The sequence below is a fragment of the Lutjanus erythropterus genome, chromosome 6 (genome assembly GCF_056507025.1).
Source record: "Lutjanus erythropterus isolate fLutEry1 chromosome 6, fLutEry1.hap2, whole genome shotgun sequence".
Lineage (NCBI taxonomy): Eukaryota > Metazoa > Chordata > Actinopteri > Lutjaniformes > Lutjanidae > Lutjanus > Lutjanus erythropterus.
The window spans coordinates 12,061,765-12,077,167 of NC_139322.1; the positions used below are offsets into that span (position 1 = coordinate 12,061,765).

The following is a 15,403-nucleotide window of genomic DNA, read 5'->3' on the forward strand; positions in this document are numbered from 1 at the left end:
AACTTAAGCATTGGATTTAGGGATTTAAGTTCTTACTTATATGCTGATTGTCAAATGTCGTAGCCCCACCTGACTTTTGATATTTCTCTATGCATTGCACCTTGTAAGATTGTGTTGTGTTTTCAATGCTGTTTTGTTTTGGGGAACTCTGAAACACCCTGAAACACTGTCGTCACAGCGGCAGCCGAGGTCAAAGTTGAAGTAACTTGAACAGCCAGCAAAAGAGCGGTTTAGGGTTAGAGGCTGGTGGATGGATTTTGCTTTCTTGGCACAGATCCAGGCCAGCTGTCACCCCAATTTCCAGCCTTTATGCTGAGCTAAGTTAGTGTTGGCGCTAACTATATATTATATAACTTTTCCTTTGAAGTCAGGGAAGGATTGTGGTCCTAGTTAAATATTTTAAAAGTCGACATTAGAAAGGATGTGTTTACTTTTCCCCATTTTAAAAATACTACAAGAAGTTTTTAGGAGGTTATGAAACAGTCTGAGTTTAATACTGATGCATCTATGAAAGCTATTCCTATACAGTTTCCACTGTATACAGTCTCTTTGAAAGCAAATGAAACAAATCTGTGTTTATATTTTCACCCAGATAAGTTAGTAAGTAGCATGTTAAGCGGTTAAAAAGAAGCATGAGGAGATTTTTATTGAGATAATTTTATTATTTTAATTTTACTTTTACTGTCTTTATTGTCTACAAATGCGGAAATTTGCCTTTGGCTTCAGGTTGTTTTTACATACAAATACAAATAAATAACAAAATGTTAATTAATTAAGAATAAAATCAACATAATTTAAAAGCTCTTTGTAGCAGCTTTAACCAAACCACTATCTTTCTCTAACCTCAATCACGCAACAACGTTCTATAACCTGACCTTATCCAATCCTAATCAGATGTGTGCTGCACACAGATGAACCACAGTCCGCCCATCATTCACCCTGACTACCCCCCTACGACTTCTACCGACACCCATTTACTATAGAAACCTTATTTCTAGCAGACGCAGATGAAATGTCTGGGTATTTTTGTTTCACCTTCACGACAGGCTGTGTATTTATATTTATGTACATGTTATTCACTCCGTCCTTCAGTGTTGTTTTTTTATTCTGTTCCTGGAGATGGTGGTTGTTGCTTGGGCAGGCTGGCTCTGTGTGTCTGCATGTTTGCAATATGAGTAACCGTTTTTAATTCCCCACTTACAGGTGTCAGACATGAAAACTGGGAGTGGTAGACATGCTATCCCATTTTGCAGCCTCTGCATTAGTAATCAGGACTTGGTGTAAATACAGACATCTCATTACCGGTGAGCTGAAGTGTGGTGCTACTGAGGAAGGGCAAGGGCAATGACAAGGATTCTCTGAGTAATGGGCTCTAACAGATCAGCACACCATTAAGTGGACCTGCGGTGCACAGTAGTAGCCCTATAGGCCCATTATAAAGCAAAACACAACCAAGTGAGACAACTAAAGCCTCTAATGGCAGTCTCCCTTTACAATTTAATGTTGTTAAACACAACTCTGTGGATGTTGTTGAGGGGTGCAGTATGATTGTAATCCTAACTATTGACAGAGAGTGCGGGAGATGTTGAATAAAACATGAATCCTGCACACTTTTATTTGTCTGCATTTCTTTAATTGATTGCGTGTCTTACTGTACTAGAGCTAATTTGCGTGAGCTAATCAACAGTGACCTGAGGTAACTAACATGCACTCCTCCAAAGTCAATATGTTAATGCGTTTTGCTTAGAAACAATGACATTGTGCTTCCTCATATTTGTCCTGAGCTTCCTCTCGTGCTTTGTTCATATTCGATTGTGGACTTGGGCAAAACAAGAGGAGCATGGGATTGCAATTAATCATGTCCGGTGTCTGCCAGCAGTGATACCTATATTGGTCTTTGAACCAGCGTAGGATATAGGATGAACGCTTTTTGCATCCATCTTTCTTAAAGGCACTGGCAGGCTAATGAGAAAATTGGATCTGAATAGAGGATCTATATGCATTCGCTGTGGAGAGGAACAGGAGCAAAATAAGATTACAGCCGTGGTTCACGATGTTTGTACGGGATTTTCTTTGCTTTTACAACCTGTCACATCATAAACACTGACCGAATGTGGAACAGATGGTAACACTGGTTCAGGAATGAATTCATGCATAAAAAAGAATTAATTCATTCATATAGTACTTCATGAACAACCAGGAATGAAGAAGAATGAACAGCTTCTTATGCAAGAACAACACATTAATTAATGCAACAGCTAAGGTATTTTAGTCATCATGATTTCTGAGTTATTAATGATGTTCATGTATTCTTTATAGGCAAGTTTGCTGTTAAGGGAACGGGGGAAAACTCACCAGTCATGATAGCACATTTGTAATTGTTGAATTCCAACTAAGCATTACTTCTTCATGACTTGTGGCCCTTCAAATAAATTGGTGACTGTCCGTCTATAGCACTGATGAATAACATATGATTAATGGTATGTATGGCGTAACTGTGAAACCACATTTATTAGCCATTTGTTGCTTGTGCATATATGATACATCTCCTCAAACTAAATAATTGATAACTGAAGTGAAGCCAGAAGTCCAAAAAAATAATAAACACAGAAAATGTCAGACTCTATTTGAAGCATTTCAAAGTACTGCTTAAAGTAAAGGGATAGTTTGGATTATATAATGTGGATTTATATGAGGTACTTATCGATAGGCAGTGCATTAGTTATAGACACGCCCACAGTTTGTAGACTCAGATGAACACCAGCACAGAACAAAGTAAAGTGCTGCTGTGGACAAAAGATGTTTAAGCCAATTAAAAAAGATTCACCCCAAAAAATTAATATCCATTTAAGTGTACACTATATTTAGAATATTTTCGCTGCTTTACTTTGCCATAAAACTGCCTTTTCTGATGACAAACTGCTGTTAAATAAGTGAAATATCACTCTTTTTAAACCAACCAAACTCCATAGGTAATTTTACCTCGCAGAACACAGGAGTTCTGGTCCACCGCTGCCTCGATCTGTTCATTTGTTTGTCTCTTTGTGTGACTTCAGTGTTTTAAAAGGATAGTTTGCATTCACAATAACACAAACAAAATTAACAGATCAAGGCAGCAGAAGGTAAAATGACGAGATAATGGCGGTTTCCCATCGGAAAAGGCTGTCTGATGGCAAAGATGTGAAAATATATTAAATAAAATACCTTTTGTTGCTGAGCCTGTCCACAGCAGGACATTGCCAAGCTTCCAGCACCAGTACTCCTGCTGCTGAAATAATCCAAACTAACACTTTAATTGTGATTCCAACATTTTGAATTAAACAGAATACAAGTGCACTCCTGTGACTGGTCCGTTTTTTGCCATCTCCCTTTAACTGCAGACTTATGAAGAAGACATCATAAATAACTCGGTGATCATAATGACTGAAATATCTTAGTTGTTGCATTAATTAGTGTATTGTTCTTGCATTGAGTCATGTTTGATATTCTGTTAATTCTTGCACAGTGCATGAAGTACTACATAAATGAATTAATGCTTATAAATGCATGATAATTAATGTACCCTAACCCTAACCTTTACTGAATAGTCTTAAAAATGGGGTATGACTTTATGTTAAATTGCAGTTTTCTAAATCGCTGCAATAGCCTCACCCATCCAGTCCAACTGCACATATAATTGAATATTTCCATGTGGTCCTTTCTTTGGAGCCAGCCACTGTGGCACACAAACTGTAATCAAGGCCGGAGTGGTGCACAGAGAGTTGGGTGGCTGTTGACTACAGGATTTAGGAACTCGGCTGTGCCTTCCCACTGCTGCTGGCAAGAGATTTCTGCCAACCACTGGTGTGCAGAACAAGAACTAATCTGGAGTGGTCTGTTGCAGCTAAAAGGAACTGGCCCCGAAGTTATGCATTATGGGAAAAGTGAGGATAATTTTTTCCCACTCATTTCTACAATTTTCTGCTGTAGACAGAACATTTACGCAGAATACCGGAAGAGTTGTGTTTTTGGATCCCATTCAATCTGTATTCTCATCAGCTTATATCTTCATCATTACAAAGCCACATTATCAAATACAATCAATGCTGTCTGTTTTAAATCAGATGTGAAATTGTTTCTATTTTTGTTAATCCAAATTATTCTTGTTTACAAGTTCCCATACACACTGTGATGCACATGTTTGTCTGGACTAGCTTTAAAGTTTGATTGCAGGAGGATTTTGTTTTTAAGGCACTTCAAGGGATCTTATTATTCTGAAGATATGCTCATACATATTCATGTGTGGTGGGCAGACCTTAACAGTGACAAAGAAAGCGGGAAAATGCCTCCACTCACACACAGTGAATATCAATGAAAAATGCAGAAGTTGGGCCCTTGTATTTATTTTTTAAAAGATAAAAATGCAAGGAACGTAAGAAACTAGAGTATTCCTACATGTGACTGTGCAATATGTGAGAAAAGAACCCTTTAAATTTATAGGAAGCTTGATCCACATGTGATGTACTGCAAAGCTGTCAAAGCTACATAAAAAACAGTAAAATACCCCCAAAATCATCAAAAACACTACTAGGGTTCAGGTACTTTTGTTATAAGCAAATGAAATTGAGGATACCACGTCCATAATGCAAATGACCTAAAAATGTCACGCAAAAACAAATCCACATGACTCAGGTTGCTATGGTAACTAATCAGCGAGTACAGCAGTGTAGGTAACAGAAAACAAAAAACAAAGAAAAACAGCCTTAAACAGCGTGATCGAATTACAGAAGCTTTAACACCCCAAAACTGAAACACAGCAGGAACAGCCGCTCCACGTTCAACCCAACAGGTAACCAAATGAAAAGGCTGGTTTACTTTGGAGATATGGAGCATGAATACAAGCATGAAAAAAACTCCTGGTTTAGATATTTTCCCTACAACAAACAACAAAAAACAAGCAAAAGCCCCATAAAGTCATATGTTCCCTCCAGAGGCCGTATAGTTATTGTCTCTCAGAAGCAAAGGAGGAAGTAGAGGGACGTTATCATAGAAACTACTCAGGGAGGAGTGGATGGATGAGACAACAAGACATCTTGCTATCTGACTAACCCAGCTGTCCCCAAACCTCAATGAAGCAGTAATTTCAACCCAAACTATGATCTTTTCCTAAACCTTAAAGTTGTACCAGTTGTCACATCATAAAACTGACAAACAATGTCTTACAAGTCTCCTATAAATGTGTAGTCTGATATATCGGATAGGAAAATGAGTGTGTGTGTCATTCTAAAGAGCATGGACAGACAAAGTATTTTGTCGTTTCACTTGGAGGACTATTTGCAATCACTAGGTGAATGGCAATCTGTATTTAATTGTGCGTGTGTGTGTGTATTTAAAGTCCCCCTCCGCTCAAAAATATGTTTTTTCTTCTTGCTCATACAGCTGAATGTTTGAGCTTCACTGTGCAGAATGATGTCTGTGCAGAGTTTGACACTAAAGTTTCACATCTCCTGAAGGTGGAAAGTTTCTCTGTGTTCACTGAAGAGCTGAATTTAAGGGGCGGGCCTACAAGCGTGATTTGTGACCTCACAAATAGTTTTGGAGGTCAATGGTGGCCTAATTTACAAGTATGATGCAGAAACTTGAAGCCATCAGTGCATATATAGTGAAAGTGGACTTGTGAAGTAGGAGATATTCATATACTCTCACATTTGTAATGAGATATGTGGCATAGATGACTTTTTGAGGATTTTAATGTGTAAATTAAGGCTGTCTGATTATCATATTTTCACTATAAGATTATTGTGCCAAAAATAATTCACAATATTATCATGATATTTGCAGAATATTTGAAAAAAATGCAATGTTTTTCATGAACTTCATCTTTAACTTTGTTTATGTGTTTTATCTCTTTTTTGGCAAATGAATTAGACCCAAAATACCAGTACAGAGAGGTGGAGAAAGTCTGTAACCATAACTGTACAAAAGGACACAAAAAGTGGCAACCAGATGAAATGATAAACAAAATATCCACAAGAGCATACAGTTAAAGAAGTGCTGAATTATTTCCATAATATAACCATGTCTTATTAACATGATATCAGTATTTTAAATATCATGATTATTGTCAAAACTGGTAAGCTTTATTGTGACATTCCTAGTAGAAATTATACTGTTTTGCAGAGAGACACATCAGAGACACATTATTATTGTTGTTATTATTGTTATTGTTATTTTTCCAAGCAGACTATTTGTTTAGCTGTGTCTCAATACATGTCTGGAGGGGATCATTAAGCCTCAGGGGCAGAGATGGAGGAGGATGGATATATTCATTTTGTGATGCCAACAACCTATTTAACGTTAATGCAGATCCAAGGCTGCCGCGTTAATGGTACAATATGTTGTTTTTTGCTTGATTAATTTATGTGATATGCTATCACTGCCAGTTACCGTGTCCCATAACAAATCCCAGACCCTGTTTGGGTTTTTTTGGCCAAAATACAAACAAATATCCTGAATGTTGTACCTTGGAATAAGTTGTTTTGATTTTTTTTTTTTTTATGGTAGAAAATTCAGCCAAATCACAGTCTTCTCCTCTTAATCAACAAAGCTGTCAATTACACAACAAAAGCCAGACCCAAGGAAGAGTAGTGTACCATAGTGATTGGCTAGTGTTTGTTGCCTGATGCTAGCTGTGAGCTATGAGCGCTATATGTTTATAGATTTGGTGGATGTATAATTTTCAGGGTTTCTAAATTATGTTTTCAGTCTTCAGTCACAGTTTGGTTGGCTTTAGGTAAATCTCATGGTTTCGGTTCAAATAGACACTTTTACTACATTAACCGTATATTAGAAAGGTTTTCTGGCCGTCACAAGAATGTGACAAGTCAATGAGTACTTGCCTCTCACAGCACAGTAGGACAGGATTAAGCAGAACAGTCTTGGGAGGAAACAAAACAAAAAAAAGCACAATTTTGAGCATCCTGTAGCATTTTATCTCACAAAGTTATTAAAACAAAATCGGTGATTACATATAAGCATCTCGCTTAATAGAGAAAACACAAGAATGAACTAGCTAACATCACAGCCACGTGTCAGAGTGATAAAGGTGCTTATTCACTGTGCTACTTAAATATTTATGACTAGTCCTTTATCTCCCTTACATGCCTCTGTAGGTTAGACCAAAACATTACCCTGCCTGAATTATAACAGATGTATTAGTGATATGGATCCATTGAATGAACTCTGCCTGTCAGGAGGGAAACATTATTTAAAATGTGAGCCGGATCCAGTTCTGCTGAGGACAGCATGTGGCATAATAACCTTTGCTAAGGACTAAGATTAATTCGACACCTTGTCAAATGCGTCTCTGTTACGAGGAACTCTTCGTGCTGGGATGGAAAGATTATTTGCTTCATTGTTTGTGCTGTAAATCTTGTAAATTAACCAGAGTGCTAGTGGATGTCATCCCCGATTAGTGTCAACAGGCCTCTAATGAAGATGTTCAACCTGTAGGCGTGTTGCTCTCACGCACTCACTCAGTGATAAGAGAGTTTTACTTCCAGCGTGGAGGGTTTTTACACGAGAGCATCTGGACTTTGCAAACTTTATCCAAAAAAAAACCTTCCAGAGCCTGCAATAAAACTATTTTACCAGGAGACACATGCACTGCAAAAACAAAAAGGTTGAGAAAGCTCAAAATTTCACGGTAATGTGTTTCAAATGATTTGACTCAAACTGTTAAGTTTTGAACAAGTTTTACCAATTAATAATATTTTGTTAATATATTTTACTTTTCTTCATTAGATAAACTTAAATCATTGAGGTTTAGAACTCCTGCCCCAAAAAACACTGTGTTTCAAGAATTGTTGAATGAATTGAAGTGAATCTGGTTAATAATTTAATTTTCTATTCCAGCCACATTTAATTTTCAAGCAACCTCATAATGACAATAATTATCTCAACAGAAATGAGCAAAACTTTGTGTAGTTAACTTAAAAATGGGCCTGTCACAATGACAGATTTTCTGTGAAATAAAAATCAAAAAATGTATCAGTTGAATACATTTTTAACTTTGTTCATTGTGCATTTTGTCTAGTTTTTGGCAAAGTATTTACACTTAAAAAGAGTGCAGGAAGGTGGAGAGAATCTGTAACGATAACTGTAACTGATTTAAGACCATGTATGTATCTATTTAAGGAAAAATCTATATTATATTTACTGTAATAAATCATAAAAGGAACAGATGTCATCAGAGATTAAGGAAAAATGTTCATTTGAAATACTGGCCTCTGTGACATCAATGCTGCAGCTGCCGAGTCCCTTCTTTAAAACATCTATTCCAGGCCAGAATAACTATTTTTATTTGCCTGTTTCACCATAATTAGAGTTCAAATTAATGCCAAATTGATGTGAATAAGTAAATGTTTGTTTACGAGTCAAAGAAGTCATTATTATCTTGTTGAAGGCTGAGATGTTTGTAACAGTTAAATTGAGCAAAATGTTCACGGGGTCTGGCAGGCAGTGAGACAGGCAGTCACTGAACTCAAACTCTCACACTGTATTTTCTGAACGGTGGGCTTTTATTTTCAAGATAACAGGCTTAACTTTACATTGACAGACAACTGACGGTCATAAACAGCTGATCAAGTTAAGTTTAGGACTCATCATCAGTTGTTATTGTGAAATTATAACACTGCGCTCGTCTTGCAGTCTTCCTGCAGCCTGCCTGAGCTTCCTCTTGTCCTCAGGAGGAGGGGGCAGGGGTAAATAACTGGCTTCAAACATAGATTGAACATTAAGTAGGATTTCACCCTATTAAATATACTGTCAATGGCTCCAACTCATGATTTGGACTGCAGTACTCATTTTTGCACACATGATTGCTACATATTGCTCTCAGCACTTAATTTTTAGTAGTCATGATTATCATCGGTGGTGGTACATTGTTACGCCCCTATTTCAGTTTGAGTTTGATCCAAAATTTAAAAATCTTGTGGAGGCGCTTGCCTTGAAATTATGAGTTTTCTCAACTTTACTATTTTTTTTTTACAGTGTATGGCAGAAATGAGAAAGCCTTAAAAATGGAAAGCTTGTTAAAGGATCACGGAGAAGAAGAATCAGCAGTTTGGAAAATAGGATTGAGTTGAGAGTGTGAGGAATGGATCTGCAGTTGTTTTGGAGATCATCAGACTGTGGTCAGCACAGCAAGGCCACACAGACGGCCCCCTGATGAACAGATGGACAGCCAGGAGGAGAACGCAGACAGAGGAGGTGATCCAGAATGTGGACACTCCATAATCAAGAAGCAGTGATAAGGAACAACAGAGGAATGGATACCTAAAACTCCTCTGACATACACAGAAAGCGACTCCTGCCTGCCCGTCTGTCTGTCTATCTGTCTAGCTGTCTGTCTTTGTCTCTGTCTGTCTGTCTCCTCTGCTGGGTGCCTGTGAATCTCAGCGCTGACGTATGCTCCCGCTTTCAGCTTGGTCTTGAGAGGAAAAAGGAAGGAAGAGAAGCCGACAGAGGGTAATAATTTATCCCTCCCTGTTCTTATAATGTCACACTAACTCACAGCAGCGTGGAAAATGAATTACAAAAGATGGAGGAAATGACAGTAAACATATCCTGGATGATTTTCTGGGTATAAGGGGAACATTATCAGGTCTGGAGCGGATTATAGTACAAGGAAACTCATTTGGATGTAAAGGTTAAAAGTAACAGGCTTTGTGCTGACAGTCAGTCTCTTACTCTGTTTATTGGACCTTCTCCAGGCTTTGCATCTTAATGAGACGTTTTTTTTGTCTCTGGGAGAAAGTTGTTAATGAGGAAAAAGACTGAATAATGTCTTGTGCTGTTAGAAATGTACAGAATACTGCAGGTACACTCTTAAAGCCACTGAAAACCCAAATCCACAACAGCCTTTATGTAATTTGTAATTTCCTGATATTGGGTTTGAATTGGGCATGAGGCATTTATTACAAAAATTACGCAATTAATTTCACAAACCAAACATTAAAACTCCTTGTTAGTTGTCTTGCACAATGGGCGCAACAAAACCTCGTTGCTCCTGCCTCTTTGAATCTGAGCAAACTCAACAATGGAGAACTAAAGCTGTTATATCGCTCCAGACCAGTGCTAATTTTGTTGACTAATGAGTTTCGTCATAGTCAGCAACATTTTTTCAGTGATTAAAATGAGATGATAACTAAAGATAAAGTAACTGATGATGGCGAACACAATTAATGAATAAAAATGAGACAAAAATGTTAGGGAGGGACGAGTTGGGAAGAGATACGATCTCTTAGTGTGGTTTCATGCACCCAGTGGGATAGAACAGATTTCACCAAACAATACAAAAAAGATGCACATTTGAAGAAGTATAGTATCTTTAATTTTAGATATATGATGGGAGAAAGGAGCAGAAATATAATATAGTTATTGTTAATGTAATAATATGACATTTCAGTCAAAACACTATGACTTAAACTAAACCAAACTTTGCTGTCAAAATTAATACTGCTCCAGGCTCCTTTTGCAAAAACAATAAATTTACCTTGGAGAACACAGGAGTTGTTAGTCTACTACTGCCTTGATCTGTGTTTTAAAGGGTTAGTTTGGATTCACCAAAGTCACACATTAATGCAAACTAACTAACTGATCAAGGTGGCAGTAGCAACACCCTTGTTCTGTGAGGTAAAGTGGCAGCTTCAGTTCAGAAAACGCTGTCTGACGCCAAGGTAAATCTATTTTAAAAAGAGTGTGCACTTGAAGGACCGGTGTGTAGGATTAGTGCTATCTAACGGCGAGGTTGCAGATTGCAACTTCCTCGTGTCACTCTCCTCTTTCAAGCGGACAGAAGAACCTACAGTGGCCAAAAATTGTGCAAAACATGAGCCAGTGTTTGGTTTGTTCTGAGCTAACATGGCAGCCACTGTAGATATAAACAGCTCATTCTAAGGTAAGAAAACCAGAATGATATTTATTTTCAGTAGATTATACACTAATGTAAACATATTTATGAATATTATTCAGTTTCTGTCACATTCTGCCAGTAGATTCCCATAAATCTTAAGCACTGGACCTTTAAACAGATAAAGATTTATTAAAGGTATTTAAAATATGTTTAGCTGCTGCCCCCGTCCACAGCAGTACATTGCGTAGCTTCCGTGCTGGTACATCAATCAAAATGTGATGTGCCACACCTACACAGTCCTCAGAAACATTCTATTGTACACAGCGAAGAGAGTAGACATTTTGAGGGTTTTTTAATGATGCAAGCATTTTTGGGAGCTGTCGACAATAAATTTTGCAGTAATTGCTTCTTTCCCTGAACTGGGCCTCTGGGGCAGCACTTCCTCCCAGGCTGCTCACAAATCTCACCTCTCATTGGCAGACCCTAAGCTGAACTATGGCCTGAGCCCTAACCTCAATAGCCAAAATCAAACACAGCTATTTAATTGGTGGATCTTGTTGGGGGTGGTGCACAGCTTCAGGCGGGGGGCTCAGTTCAGGGCAAAATCAAAAACGACACCTCTGCAAATTTTTGCAGGGAATTTAGTGATGCTTCTGTTCCTTCGTTCTTTCTTCCTGGTGAAAACACCTTGATATACTATTTAAAAGTAGCACAGTCAAATAGTAACTGCAGGGCAGACGAAGCGTAGCATTAATAAACGAGGGAAATTCAGTAAAAGCAGGATAATGAAGTACAAATATGCTCTGATGAAGGCCACCAACCAAACCAAAAACAACGAAAATAAGAGAAGCCAGAAGAGTTTGTCTCCAGTTTTCATGGTCAGAGGGAGTTGACTGTATCTTATCATGATTTTGCATTAGCAAAATTGATGATGATTGTTTGACAAATATGATGTAGGTTTTCTGAAACTCTTCTAAACCTTTGCATCTGTACAATTGATAAACTGATCAATTGCTAATAAGATAAGAAATCTACAATCCACCTGACTTTGTAGCTGAATTGATTTGTCTACAGTGGCACATAATAAGCTACCATGACGGTTTTTCTCCTGATTAATCACTAATGCTCACGTACTGTGACTGCTGATGGAGATCTACACTCCAGACGGTGTGATATCGCTCAAAGGGTTCAGACCGGGTGGAGAATTAGTCCTGCAAGGATTCAATGAACCTGTTCTCTGACTGTGAGAGTTAAGGTGGGAACGGCTGAAGAAAAAGGAAAGTGTTATTGGCAGTGAAGTTTTTTTGATTAGTATTTCAAAGCACGTGTTTTAGGTGCTTCAAAAGATCCATTTGCCTGTTTTGGTCCAAAACAAAATGAAATGGTGAAAATTACATTTTTAGTGGCTCGGTAAAACATTTCTGTGGGAGTATAGCTATTTTTAAGAAGTGTTCAGGGAGAATCTGATTGGTCTTTAAAGACCAAGAATGGAAAAGAGTTTCTGTTGTGGATTGTTGTCATTTGTAATAGTGACGTAGACGTAGAGGGGCAGATTTCAGAGGGGATGGAGTGGGCAAATCAACGTCAGTAATTAAAACATGGGCATTTGTCCTTTTTTGTGTTGTACTTTATATAAATAACCACATTTCCACCTTAAATTGATGAAGAAAAGGGCACAATTTTGGTGCATAAAAATCACCAAAATGCAGGCAATTAAGTGTTTGACACCCTTTCTTAGAGGAGGGACCCCGCTTAAAGGGATTGCTCCAAATATTTGAAGTGGGGTTGTACAAGATGCTTATTTATAGTCTGTGTTTTGCCTACAGTAGAGGGAGGTCTGCACACCCACAGTTTGGAGAAGCAGAGAGAGACACCAGCACAGAAGCTAAGCAATGAACTGCAGCGGACAGGGTCAGCAACAAAAGATATTTTAGCCACTACACTATGTACACTATGTTCAGAATATTTTACCACTTAACTTTGCCTTCAGACAGCCTTTTCTGATGTGAAACTGCTGTTATATAACCCAAATATCACTCTCTCCAAACCAACCAAATTCTATATGTGAAATCAGTAATGTTACTGCACAGATCACAGGAGTATCTCGGCTACTGCTGCTGCGATCTGTCTGTTTGTTTGTGTTATTGTGTGACTTCTGTGTTTTAGGAGAATAGTTGGGATTCACTGAAGTCATACGCAAACACAAACAGTGGTAGACCAGCAACCCTCGTGTTCTACGAGGTAAATTGACTGATTTCGCCTATGGAGTTTGGTTGGTTTGGAGAGAGCGATATTTGGCTTATACAATAGCTGTTTCCTGTCAGAAAAGGCTGTCTGTTGGCAAAGTAAAGTGATGAAAATATTAAAAATATAGCATACACCTAAAATGCTATATTTTTTTTTAGGTGGCCCTTTTTTAAGTGACTGAAATACCTTTTGCTGCTGACCCTGGCCACACCAGTTCATTGCTTAACTTCCTGGTGTTTCTTCTGTAGGTGATGCACTGACTATGGATACATACATCACATCAAATAATCTGAACTGTCCCTTTAATAAGTGTGCCCCCCCTGCTGAAACGAAACCTACACCCTTGACTATTTAAGGTTTCACTTTTTGGCATCACATGAAGTTTTGAATTCAAAGAGTATTTACCTCAATCTATTCATTTTACACTAATTGAAATCCAGTGACGCATTTAAAGTAGATGTAGACTCGGGGGGATCCGGGGGGGTTATAGAGTGGAACAAACCTCCCACAAAACACAGACTGCTATGACAAAAAAAATTAAATTAAAAGTGGGAATGGAGAAAATCTATTGCATTTCTTCAGTGAGTGCATGCGAATCTTGAAGTATACTGGCTCATATCACACCAGGACGCCTGTGCAAACAGATGCTCCTTTCTTTGCACAGTCCAATCACGTCAATGAAACATTCTTCAAGAAATGAATGTCTTCTTTGAATGTTTCATCATATTAAAACGGCCTTCAAGCAGCAGGAATAAGAGCAGCAATTAATGCATTCCTCTCTGACTGTGATGCATAATCAAGTGAGGCGTCACCAAACCATATGACCCACCAGGGCGTCATGTCTCACTTGAAAATGATTAAATGCAGAGATGCGTTGCCACCGATTCTTACAAACAGCCCGGCAAAAGCGCACAGATTCCAGTGCCCCTTAAAAAAGACAGCACCTACATCGCTTCTGTCCACTTGAACTAATTTTAAAAAAGAACCTCTGTCTTCATCTGTGTACTGATTAAACCTACAGACTCCTCGGATTTGCTGGTGTGTGTTAGTGTGCGAGCCACAAACACCAAGCCAAGTGAAGCGGAAAGCAGAGAGGGGTTTGCAGAAGGGGGCTCCCATAGACACACACACACACACAGAGCTGATGAAGAAGGAGTTCATTGTATTGTCAAGTCTCGCCCCCATCAGCTCCACGAGAAACGTCAGCCTCGTTCCTGCTTCCAAAAAGCATTTCAGTATAAAGGTGATTCATCTGTTGAGTCCGAAACAGGGGCTTAAACCTCTCCAACAGACGCATACACACCAAAATCCACACCAACATCCACATGGAGAGGGTTTCTAAAGTCAATAAAAACGCCACCAGAAGACGAATATTGTCATTAATTGTTCATAAATATCATTTAAAGCGAGCAAAAGATGCCTCCAAGTATCTTGATGGAGAAACAGACTGGTATTTGTGCAGCATACTCTCACAGCTGCGTAACTCTGGGATGATGCACGCCTGTCAACCCCTCAGCTCCTAATGTGACACACAAGAAAGCAAACACTCTTACCTTTAAATCCTCCGGACGTAAGTGAGCTTAAAGTGCAGAAAATCAACTTCTTCGATCTCTTTAACCGTCCAGTTTTTTTTTAATCTTTCTCTGTTTCTTCTCTGCGTCTTTGTTTGGCAGCGCCTCCTCGCCTCCTGTTTGAACGCTGCTTGCCAAAAGCCGCCGTCAAATTTTGCTTAAAAAAAAAAGAAATTAAGAAGAGGACAGACGTGTGAAGTCAAAATGCCGGTGTGAATCATTAAGTGTTGTTAGTTGTAGGGGGATAACAACGCGTCCATCCCAGACGCGAGGCTGGAAGAAAAAAAAAATCTCCTGTTTCTCGATCAACTGTGCTGAATGAGACTCCAGGGGTTGCAGAGATTTCCGACTTTTCTTCTTCTTCCTCTCCTGCTCCTTCTATTCTGACTGCACAGATCTTCCCTCCCACCGCGCACAGATTGGAAATGATCTCCTCCTTTCTCTATTTTTTTTTTAGTATTATTATTTTTTATTAAGCGCTGCAAATTAGATCCTCACCAAAGACAAGCTTGCTGCTATAACGCATTCCTCCACAACAACAACAGCAACAAAAGGGACAGTGCGTGAAATTGATGCTTGTAAAAAATGGTATGGAAATCAGCTGCATTTTAAACAGATCGATATGTTAACCCCGAGGTCGAGGCTGGGGATTCGTTCATTTGAATTAGACAAAGAAAAGACAGAGGTTTCC

General features: G+C 38.6%; 1 protein-coding gene across 1 annotated transcript in view; it reads right to left on the reverse strand.

Moving 5' to 3' along the window:
• The window catches only part of LOC146324947 (metabotropic glutamate receptor 4-like), a 257,298-nt gene extending 242,516 nt beyond the window's left edge, over positions 1 to 14,782 (reverse strand). The window contains exon 1 of the mRNA XM_084720616.1: positions 14,695 to 14,782. The gene's annotated coding sequence lies outside the window, so the exon portion shown is untranslated. The remainder of the gene's footprint in view (positions 1 to 14,694) is intronic.
• Positions 14,783 to 15,403: the final 621 nt, after the last annotated feature.